Here is a 12,026-nt window from a genome sequence, read left to right on the forward strand (position 1 = left end):
TGAGCCACGGTGCCATCCTCCCTATCACTTTCAGTGAGGTTGTTTAATTAATTTATAATGTAGTTGGATCCTTTCGTTGAATTCTCCATCCTATCCTGTTATAGATTAGGACATAATCAAAGGTAGCTATTGCTAACATTTTTTTTAATGGTTGACTAACAGTCTTGGTTTAATGACCTGTAATTTACATAGGCAACTGCCTATTGCTAAATATGTTGCCAACTGTCTTTTATGATCTGTTATAAATATTGTGGTCAATCATCCTTACATATTAACCTTTGTGCACACTATTTTATTATGTGAAATCTCTATAGATAATTAAAACACTCAGTGGAAGAGTCTGAAACATTTTAAGGCACATAATTTTTCAAATTGCCCTCTGAAAGCTATAAACTTCCCAAGAACTAAATGAGAAGTCTGGAAAGAATGAAAATCATGATTTAAAAATGACTTTTTTCTAGATAATTGTGGGGAGCAACTGGGAGCAACTCGGACTAGACTAAGTTACTGGAATTAAGACTTATTCTATGCATCTGCTCTCCCACAATATGGCGCTGGGAGAGGAGGAAACAGCTTCTACACAGCTGCCTCCAGTTCAACCAATAAACAGCAGGACCTGCTCCTGATTGGAGGAGAGCAGCGTACTCGGCGTGTGGGTAGCAGAGTTGGGATTGGTGGAAGAGGACTATAAAGGAGGAGAGAGACAACATGCACCAGGAACATCTGAGGGAACACCTGTGCAGCCCCCGAGAGAGCCGGCCGGCGGTGTACCGCTCCCCCGCGGAAGTGGGGAAAGTGGCAGGGGGAAACGCCCTTCCACGGAGGTGGAAGGGTCGGTAGCCAACCCGGGAAGAACCAGCAGCAAACCCGGGGAGGGCCGAGCAGACAAAAGAACAGCGCAGGGTCCTGTGTCGTTCCTCCACGAAGACGGGGAGCGACAGATAATATATAAAAAAAGCCCTGTATCTTTTACTATAATGTACGAGGTTGGTATTTTTCATCATTTCCGTTTCTTCTTTCTGGCTTATCTCACATGTTCCTTATGTAGTTTTCTTTTGAGTCAAAGCTCTGTTTTCCATGTGCGCTCCAATACGACTGTTCAGCTGAACACCCTCCATGCCCCACCTCTGCCTTACTAGTGACGCTGGACATTCCCACTTGGTGAGACTTCCTAGAGATCTTGCTTTCGGAATACAGACACTGAAGGGGATTCCCTGTTCCTTCTGACCATTTTCCTCTCTATCTGCTCCCAGACACAGGATTTAATTCCTCTGTGGCTATAATTATCAAGAAGTTATATCGGTTGCTTTATTCTCTTTGAAGTGCTGTAGATGCTTGAAGAAGCTTTTCATGCAGTCTTTCTCCTGGGACATATTCTCAGAACTCTTTGGATGGAGCAAGGGGTTTGCATTTCCAACAATCGTGTCTGTGTGCACTGCAGAGGATTCTTCTCTGCCAACCTACACAGGGCAGTTTTTAACCTCAGAAACATTGCCCGCCTCAAGCAACACTTCTAAATCAGAGACTTTCTGACGAGTCTCTCAAGGAGGTCTACTGCAGGCTGAGTCCAGGGACTTCTCCTCAGTTGGATCGTATGGTGTCCAATTCTTGGAGTTCCCGTGGTTTTGTCCTACTGGCTTTTTGGTTCTTTCAACCTGGAGACTTGAACATGATACTAGTCCATGGGAGATGACAAAGACCACCATGGGGCTGGCTGGTGGCAGCTGTCAGGAGCCCTGCTACGTACAGTGTAGGCTTGGACAAGCCACTCCACAATCCAAGCTTCAAGAAAGATGGTTGGTGAGGCAGACAAGGGAACTGAACAAGGCGATTCCTCAACCCCAAGGATTCTTCTGGCTCTGTGTCTGATTTGACTCGGTTTCATGTTCACACATCAAATATCTGGAAGGTACCAGAAAGACCCAATCTAAAGACTACAATTCTATTCCTGAACTTCTTCCCCCTTGGAAAGGTCATGTCCATGCCCAAACCTCCCCTTCCTCCCCTCCCCCACTCATCTATGGAGCCAGAGCAAGAGGCCAGCAGCGATTCTCTAACACAGCAGACTTTCTGCTTCACCCCTCACATTCTTTCTTGCTAAATTTAGCCATCTCTTTTTTTTCCTTTCCTGAAAAGGAGCTATGAGAAAAAAAATCACTTATCCTCAAACTCCAATTATGCTTTGAACAGAAAAATGTTCAGAACTTGGAAATGCTACATTTTCCAAGAATTTAAATGCAGAGCAGAATCACCCAATGGCTACTTCATCTTACTTTAATTTTATTGCATTTAGTATTAATTTAAAACAGAAGCCAGTGGAGCAGAGGGGATGGGGATGGCTATGAAGCTGGGAGCCTGGGAAAGCAGATAGCATCCCTCGCCTCCCCCTTCCCTTGGTGACTCGATTCCCTGCTTCCTTGTCCAGTGCCCAGGTTTCTTAGCATCTGATTTGGTGATTGCAAGGGATCCACTAGCCTAAATTCATAATCTTTTCCTGAGTCAAACTGGCCTCCTCTCTTGTTGATATTACTTGCCCCTTTAAGTGGAGCTCGGAGTCTGTGTGTGGCACAAATGCAATTGGATTCACTAGTAGGGTGTAGTGGCTGCAAGCACTGAGGTGCAACTCATGGTGCCGGAGGATTTGTGAGCATCGTCAACCATACACTTCACTTGGCTCCTTGACTGCCACTGTGTTTTGTTTTCTGTCTGTCCCTTGCCCTTCAGAGGCCCCATGAACACTGGAGCTTCTTGGAGTTTCAGGTGTAACTGAGAACCTCCTGGCATGAACATGAGACCCAGGAGATGTGGGCTTTGCGGTGTGGCTGAGCTTTGCAATGCTCCTTGCTGCACTTCAGGAGCTGGTGTGGAAAGACTTGATGCAAACCAATGCTTCACTCAAGAATCAAGAGGGGAGGGGACTAAGACAGGCAGAGTCCACAGTCCTCTGTCCAGCAGGATACCCAAGGGTCTTTCTACACAGCTTTCAACACCCAGTGAAGCACAAGGCTACCGATGCCTTTAATTTAATTTCTTGTGGATTTTTCAAGATAGGAGCAAGAAAGGCAAGAGGAGCACATGCCTGCCTGGCCTATGATGGGTGGGCAAACATTACCATAGTGTTCCCTTGCTTCCCTGTATTCTTACTGCTGAGAAGGGAGTGATGAGCTCAGAAAGGTATCTCAAGCTCTTGAGCTTTGTCGAATCTTCAGTTTTTTATTTTTAAGATTTATTTTATTTATTTGAAAGACAGAGTTACAGAGAGAGGTAGAGACAGAGAGAGGTCTTCCATCCGCTGGTTCACTCCCCAGATGGCCACAACGGCTGGAGCTATGCCAATCCGAAGCCAGGAGCCAGGAGCTTCTTCCAGGTCTCCCACATGGGTGCAGGGGCCCAAGGACTTGGGTCATCTTCTACTGCTTTCCCAGGCCATAGCAGAGAGCTGGATCGGAAGAGGAGCAGTCGGGACTAGAACCGGCGCCCATATGGGATGCCGGGGCTTCAGTCTAGGGCATTAACCCACTGTGCCACAGCACCGGCCCCGAATCTTTTATAATGCAGAGATGAGTGGAAAAGTCAGAAGAACAGGAGCCAGAGTTTCAAGGGTCACCTGCAAGCCTTGGTGAGGGGCCGGAGGGGGCAGTAAACCTTCATTCCATCGTCCTTTTAAAACAGATCCCTTCAGACAAGGGTCCACCAAAGGGCATTCTGATGACAAGCTTAGGACCAAATACGCTTAGTAAGTAAGCCAGACCCCCCAAAACAAATATGTATGTTTGCTCTGACTTGAGGTAGCTAATATATGGAGTACCAAAAAATCTGAGTGGAATTGACATCTTGTGATTTGATTATTGATTATAGCCCTTGTCCATACTCGTGCAGAAGAGTGGTCATTCTACTTTTTACTTGATGCATTCTTTATTTAGTGGACCATGAAGCCTGTGGTTATAAAATAAACTGAAAGTATATTAGTGCAAAAATTAATAGAAAAAGGAAAGGAAAGAGGAGGGAGGGAAGTGTCAATTCTTAGAATTATATGTAAGAAACACACAGAATCTGTTTTCTTTATATTAATAAAAAATAAAAGCATATTCACAAACATTAATTTTTTAAATAAGTGTATTAGAATATATAGGGCAATTCTGCTACTCTCAACCACAACAAATTTAATTGTGATAAATATAAAAGATTCTCCAGGGTGAAAGTTCCTGACACGATGAGGACTTGGGAGCACCAGAGTTTCACCAACCTGTCACAAACAGCCACGCTCCCCCCCACCCCCCGGACCTTCTCATTTTGAAATATCAAGTCTGAAATCCTGATTTTGGGGAGATTGTTTTAGGGGCTCCACTAAGATTGCTTTCAACCTGTGTGAGGAGACCCAGCAAGGCAGAGACAAACACCAAGCTGATCTGGGTTCATTTTTCACACAAACTTGTTTTTTTTAAACCAGAGCCTTCAGTTGCAGATAAGTAGGATAAATGATCTTTCATGGCTGTGATGAAATGGAAACTTAGAAACCACCGATCTGTATTCCAGGGCAAAATGGAGATAAAAGCTTAGAAGATCTTTGCTCCCGATGAACACAGAGTCTGTAGCCATCACAGGGAAGGACGCCTTCCAGGGCTCTCAGGAAGTGGCCAGCAGGGTACAATGCAGGTGGACACAGTGGCCACCACCTTGTGAGGTCAGACCGAGTGTGCTCAGTCCCAGGGATTTCTAGGCTAAGATGCTCAGGGAGATGGATAATCAGATGAGAGCTTTAAGTGTTAACCACCAGAATGGAGAGCTAGTGACCAAGAAGTGAAAAACTGGAAAGAGAACATTGAAGCTGCCTTCCCTTAAAGTGGCCGCTCTGTGGCTCAGAGCAGACGACTGCAGGATTTCTGCTGGGCCTCGGGTGAGTCATGTTCATCAGCCTGATGCACTGAGGAATCCAGCAAGGGGGACCCCATCAGGGGAAAGCAGGTCTGTTTCCCTCCAGGAAAGTGATGATCATGCTTGACCACATGTCCAGTATCAGCTGCAGGCAGTGAGCATGATCCTCTCTGCTTTATATGAAATCCATTCAGCCTATCAAAATGAGTATTTTGATTGGCTTGTTATGGAGGACTCATAATATATTTGAGTTATTATAGTCTCAAAAACCTTTTATTCAGAGTTTTAAAAAATCTCTTGAATAAGAGCATGCATGATAAGTTGCATGAACCTTATCATTCATTGCTGTGAAAAAAGTGTGCTATTCAATAGTTACCTCCACCACGTCACCCCGTTGCACATCTTTCCCTGTCCTCCACTGCATTGGAATAGTCAGGAACTCACTTCAAATGATACTGACGTGTGTTTTCTCCAGCACCTGCAGCCAGTGGTCCTAACAGAGTTGGCAGCTCACAGAGAAACTCTGGGAGGCTGGCTCCTCCAGACCTTGGAGGTCAGCTGTAGAATGCTGTGTTGTCACCATTTTCAGTGGTCCACCTTCTTTATATGGGGTTACTGATGAGAAAGCCATTGAGACTTTGTATGTTTGAAAGACATTTCCCCTGGGCAGAGAATTCCAGGTTGACAGGTTTTTTCCTGGGGTGGCGTGCTACATTTCATGCTCCACTGTCATCTTGCATGCATTACTTCTGATAAGCCATCTTCTGTCATCAGTACCATTGTTTCTCTGTATTTAACCTATCTATTTTTTCTCTGGCTGCTTTTTAAATTTTTTTGTATATTATCTGTTTTAAGCAATTGGATTATGATGAGACTTGATGTTTAGTTTACTTGAGATTCACTGAAATTCTTGTATCTATGGATTTATACTTTTTATTAAATTTGGAAAATTATTAGCCTGTGCTTACATTTTTTAATCCTTCCCCTCTTTGGAGATTCTAAACTTACTTTAGGCTACTTGAAATTGTATAACGGTTCACAGTTACTATACTAATTTTTAAAACATGGTTTTCTTTATGATTTATTTATTTACTTGAGAGGAACAGTTACAGACAGAGAGAGACACACACACATAGAGAGATCTTCCATATGCTAGTTTGTCACTCCCCCATTCGTGGAGGAATGACACCGTCCCGGGTTTGCTGCTGGTCCCCCCGCCTCCGCAGAGGGGCGGCACCCCCGCTGCTTTCCCCACTTCCGCGGAGGAGCGGCACACCACCGGCCTGCTCTCTCAGGGGTTGCTCAGATGTTCCTCAAATGTTTCCTGGTGCATGTTGTCTCTCTCTTCCTTTATAGTCCTCTTCCACCAATCCCAACTCTGCTGCCCACATGCCGAGCACGCTGCTCTCCTCCAATCAGGAGCAGGATCAGCTCCTGCAGCTTATTGGTCGAACTGGCGAGGCAGCTGCGTGGAAGTTGTTTACTCCTTCTCAGCGCCATATGGTGGGAGATCAGATGCATAGTGTTAGTCTTAGTTCCAGTAATTTAGTCTAGTCTCAGTTGCTCCCCACACTAGTTCATTCCAAATGGCTGCAACAGCCTCTGTCAGGCTGATCCGAAGCTAGGAGCCAGGAGCCTCTCTTGCGTCACTCACATGGGTGCAGGGACCCAAGCACTTGGGCCATCTTCTGCTACTTTCTTGGGCTATTAGCAGAGATCTGGATTGGAAGTGGAGCAACTGGAACTCCACTTCCCATATGGAATGCCAGCACCACAGGCAAAGGCTTAATCTACTACACCACAGTGCTGGTCCCTAAAGATGGGTTTCTTGATGTTCCATTTTGGGATATTTTATTGCTGCTTCAAGTTATTAATCTTTTCTTTGAAGTTTAGTTTCCTTGGAATCCCATCCAGCAGGGTTTTCATCTAAGACATTGTGTTTTTGCCTGTTAGAATTTAGCTGGCTTTTTTTTTTTCTAAATTACTACATCTCTACTTAATTTTTTGAACATATGGAATACTGTTAATAATAAGTGTTTAATGTTTTTGCCTGCCTAATATTGTATCTGTGTCAACCCTGGTTCAGATAAAATAGATGAATTTATTGCCACATTGTGGGTTGTATCTTCCTACTTTTTGCATGTCTGGCAATTTGTGTTTGGATTCCAGACACTGTGGGTGTTGCCTTTCTTTTATTCCTATGGATATTCTTGAGTTCTGTTTGGGGGCCTTGTTGAGTTACTGGCAAACAGTTTGAATCTTTCAGGTCTTGATTTTAGGGGGAACCTGAGCAGCATTTGGACCAGGACAGGGTTTCCAACCTCTCCACCACTGCGATTCTGTACCAGACAATCCTTTTCTGGAGGGTGTATGGCAACATCCTTGTTTCTACCCTCTGGATGCCACTAGCAGCCCCCTTAAGCCATGCCAATGAAAAAATGAATCCAGCAATGACCAATGTCCTCTGGGTATAAAATTATTCCAAGTTGAGAACTGGTGATGCAGGGTTAATTTTATCCCACCACCTAGACAGGACCTTTCTGAATATTCTTCAAAAGTCCTATGACGTTTCGTTGTCTGACTGGTAGAAAAAGGCCCTCTGTGTGTGTGTGTGGTACTTGCTCTAATTCTTAAAGGGAATCTTTCCTTAGCATCAGTGGGTTTCCTCACATGTGCGTGCTGCCCAGCACTCTGCCAAACAATTCAGAGGGCTCCTCTGAAGATCTCAAGAGGTCTCTTGTTAAAAAGTATTTATTTATTTATATTGGAAAGGAAGAAAGGACAGACACAGATCTTCATCTACCAATTCATTCCCTAAATGTTTGCCACAGCTGGGGTTGAGCCAGGCTAAAGCCAGGAGCCTGAAACCCAAACCAGGTTTCCCACTTAGACAGCAGGAACCCAAGCCCTGGGGTCATCACCTACTGCCTCCCAGGTGTGCATCAACGTGAAGCCCAAAGGCCTCTCTCAACTCTCCTCCTCTGCCAGGTCCATCTATGATCTCCTGAGACCCCCAACTTAATCTTCTCTATCAAGGGAATCTGTTGGTTTCTGTTCGGGACCCCTCACCCTGTGTTGCAACTCAGGTTCTCTCAATGCATAGCTTAGAAGTCACAAAGTTTACTTTGTTTCCTGTCTCTCAGTGATCGCCAATATCCACTGTTCTTTGATAGTTACTGTATCAAAACTATTATGTAGTTTTTTCAGATTTTTGGCTATTTTAAGTAGGACAATAAATCTAATTAGATAAGATGTTAAATCACTGTTACTGCATCTTGGTTCTTAAAATTGTACTATTAAATGATAGAAAACTAAAAAAAGAAGATGAATACGAATCACTGCGATGTAGTCATCATTGACATTTTGATTTGCTTCCTTTCACTGGTGGAGACCATCATTCTCATTGAATCCTCACTAGTGCTGAGTATTATACTATAAAAATATTCTGCTAATTTAATAGGTAAAATAGTGTCTATATTTTATTTTAAACTTTGCATGTATTTATTCACTAGGTAGAGTTGGATTTTTATGTTTAGTTATGTTATTTACAAGCTGTATGAGCTCTTAATATATTGAAGATACTAATCCTTTGTCAATCATGTTAGATTGACAATTCCCCCAACCCATAGATGACACTTTTACTTTTTATTTTTTTGATAAATAAATTTTAAAATGTTATATAGTCAAATATACTGATCTTTTCTTTTGCAATTATACTCCTGAAGCAATTATGTTCAAATAATGATTTCTTTTCACAAGTCAAATAAATATTTACTTGTATTTTCTCCAGGTTTTTTCTTCTAGTGATTTAATTAGAATTCTAGTCACCCTCACCTGGCTACTCTTTACATCAGTGTCTGGAGTGCTGAGGCAAGAACCTCAGTGAATTTTTTCCCTAAGTAATTACTTGATTTTCTAATACCTTTTATGGAATAGCTCATTCTTTTCTGCCTGGATTTTCTCATATATGAGTATCTTGGGTTAATATTTAGCCAGAGTGGGGGTGGTGCTTTACGTCTGGAGCATCCCTTTTGTTTCCCGGGCCTGAGCTAAACAACCCTTTTCAGATCTAAGACATTTCTTTTACTCCCACGTTTCTCTTTAAGAGTGTGTTCTACAGAATCTTTCCCTCTATCTTAGCCAAGAGCTTCTGGTGCATGCAGGGTGTGGACATTTAGAAGTGCCATGATGAGAACTGTTTGTAGCAGCCATTGAGTTTCAGACACTTTGATCCTCATCATTTTTTGTAGGATTAATAAAACAGCCTGCCATACATGACAGTGCTTTCATACCAGTGTATATGTTCACACACACACACACACACACACGCACGCACGCAGCCTTGTGCAATCTTGTCAACTTATCACCCTCTCTGCTTGCCACTCTTTATCAGAAGAGCCAAAGTAGGGAGAAGGTGAGAAGAGAGATTGCTGGTGCATATGCAACTGTCGCAATCTAAATATAGGTCAGACGAGTGACTAAACATCATCTCTACAAAACCATCCCTCCTCTGCACATTTTCTCATATCTGCATCTCTAATCTGCTCCAAGCTTCTTGACTAATGTTGCCTTTCAATTTTCTACCTTTCTGATTATCTCCTCCCAGCAGGAATATGTAAAACTTTTCAAAAAGAGATAGCAGTTATAGAACTGTTCACACTCCAATGTTTTATTCCTTCATGCGCATGGCAGCACTGAACTCATGCATGTTCCAGCAACATCTTTAGCCAATGAAATACGAGTGTAAGATGAAATAGTTCGTGCGTTATTTGACACAGACTTTGCTAACATTCTTGATGGCTGGCAGCTCTAACAGCTTGGGTCCCGGCATGAACACAGTCCCCAGAAAATAATGAAGAACATGGTGTGCAAGTGAGAAGTAAATCTTTGTTATTTGAAGCCACTGGGGGTTTGGAGAATGTTGGTTCCATGAAACACCTGATCTAATTTGAGTGACAGATGAAGAGACTTCCACAAGTCAGTGGGAAAATGGAATTAAAAAATGGGTTTATTTTGGTGCAAAAAATGAAAATGCATGCATAGTGTATTCATAATACACATTTTCCATGAACTTTCTGAACACTCTTTATGGTGTATAAACACTGTATTTTCAAAATTAAAGGATGGGGCATGTGGTTTGTGAAACACGTGAATGTATGTGTCCTGGGATGCTGTTAGCATTTTCATCTCCTAAGGAAGTGGATGGGGTAGTCAAGGAAGGCAGAGGATGGTTTCCTGCTTCCCCATGCAATCCATGGAGCTGAGAGAGATCCCAGTTCAAGAGTGACACTAACAGAAATAAGTATTTAAAACAGGAACTGTCTTTGTATCTTGGATGCAAAACAGCATAGGTGCTTTTCTTGGTGTGGCTGGCTAGGAGGGAAATCAGCTGTGTCTCCTGGGCTTCCTCTGTCAGTCCAGTCTTCATGACAGACACTTGGAATGCATGTACCGGGATTAATTCATGTTCTGCTTTCAAATGATCCTGCAATGTTGCCCACCTCCCCAGCAGGTGTTCTGTGAAAACAGGAAAGGAAATAAAGAAATTCCAAGCAGATACTTAATCAATGATAAGTGCCAGCATTTTTACATTTTGTCTCAGGTCTAAAGCCAGGATCAGCATATTTAATTCGAGCTTCAGTTGGGTCTTTGTAATATGAGAGTCTTTGCCATCTGTTCCTCTGTTTGCTTTGCTATAGCCAGTAACCTTCTTAGGTATGTTCTTCAGCCCAGCTGGCTGAATGGGTGGTTGTTTCTTATTTTAATTAGTTGTTTCATGGGTTTTTCATACTCTGGATTTGAGACGATTACAATGTGCCCCATTGATTCTAGAGATTATATTCTAATGCTTTTGGCCTTTTCCCCCACATCACCCCTGTCGTATCTGCAGATAAGCCTCATTGATGGGCACTAATTAGGTGGAAGTTCAATGTGAATTAGCTATCCGAGGAATTAGAGTCAGTTTTTAAAGAAATGTATTGTAAATGCAAACAGCAACTCAAACTAAAATTTCTCAAAATTCTCAGAAGACTTGCAACTAGAAGTCCTGCTGAGCTGCTGTATTTATGTACAAACAGTGATTGGGCTAAACTCTAAAAATGCTGTGTTCTCCAGAGACTGACTGTGCTCTTGCAGTCACTGTCAGCGACTAATCAGGTGCTGGACAGATCCTCTTTGCAAGTAGACACAGAGAGGCAAATGGAAGCCTTTGGTCTATTCCTGAAGTAGCAACCCTCCCTCTCTCCTCTGATCGCAGAATAAGTCTCCTGTACCTTAACAGCAGCATGAATGGTTCTGCTAAGATGTTTTTGCTTGTGTCTCTGTCTCTCTGTTAGAATGTGACCACCTTGAAGAGGAGGACTGTGCCTCATTCTTCCTTATGTCTTTGGGGTTGAAAATGGGTGCCCCCAAATACTTAAACTTTTTAAAATTTATTAATTCATTTTTTTACTTATTCAAACGGGGTAGGGGAGGGAGTGAGTGAGGGAGGGAGGAAGAGAGAGAGAGAGATAGAGAGAGAGAGAGAGAGAGAGAGAGAAATCTTCCATCCTCTGGCTTGCTCCTGATTCCCACAGTGGCTGGGGCTGGGCCACACTGAAGCCAGGAGCCAGGAAATCAGTTCACATCTGAGTGGCAAGGGTGGCAAAGATCTAACTACTTGAGCCATTCCTTACTGTATCTCAGGATACTCACTAGCAGGAAGCTGTACTGATGAGCAAAACCAGGATTGAAACCCTGGCACTCTGATATGGGATGCTGACAACTAAGAGACATCTTACCCCTTGTGCCAAATTCTTGCCCACTGAAGGGTTTAGTAAATGAAATCTAGCCCAGTCTCTTGATGATCTACAGTCAGTGACACATGTTTTTGACACCATTCAACTCTCATCTTGCTTATTCTTCCTCCCTCTTCATGTTCCCTGCAGTCACCCAGTGTCATCAGAATATCTATGGGTCAAGGGAAATTGACTTAATATACTAATGTATACTTAAGATGTTAGTGGCTGTTAAATCTTGGAGAATTTGCATGTAACTTTTTCAAATAACAAACACGAGCTGGAGTCAGGAACTTTTATTGATTACCCTCCATATCACTCCTGTGAGTTCTCCATTTACTCTTTTTGGCTCAGGTTCTACTCACTCTTGGTGTT

This window comes from Oryctolagus cuniculus, chromosome 9 (genome assembly GCF_051225735.1).
Source record: "Oryctolagus cuniculus isolate XC-2025 breed Fujian yellow rabbit chromosome 9, ASM5122573v1, whole genome shotgun sequence".
Classification (NCBI taxonomy): Eukaryota; Metazoa; Chordata; class Mammalia; order Lagomorpha; family Leporidae; genus Oryctolagus; species Oryctolagus cuniculus.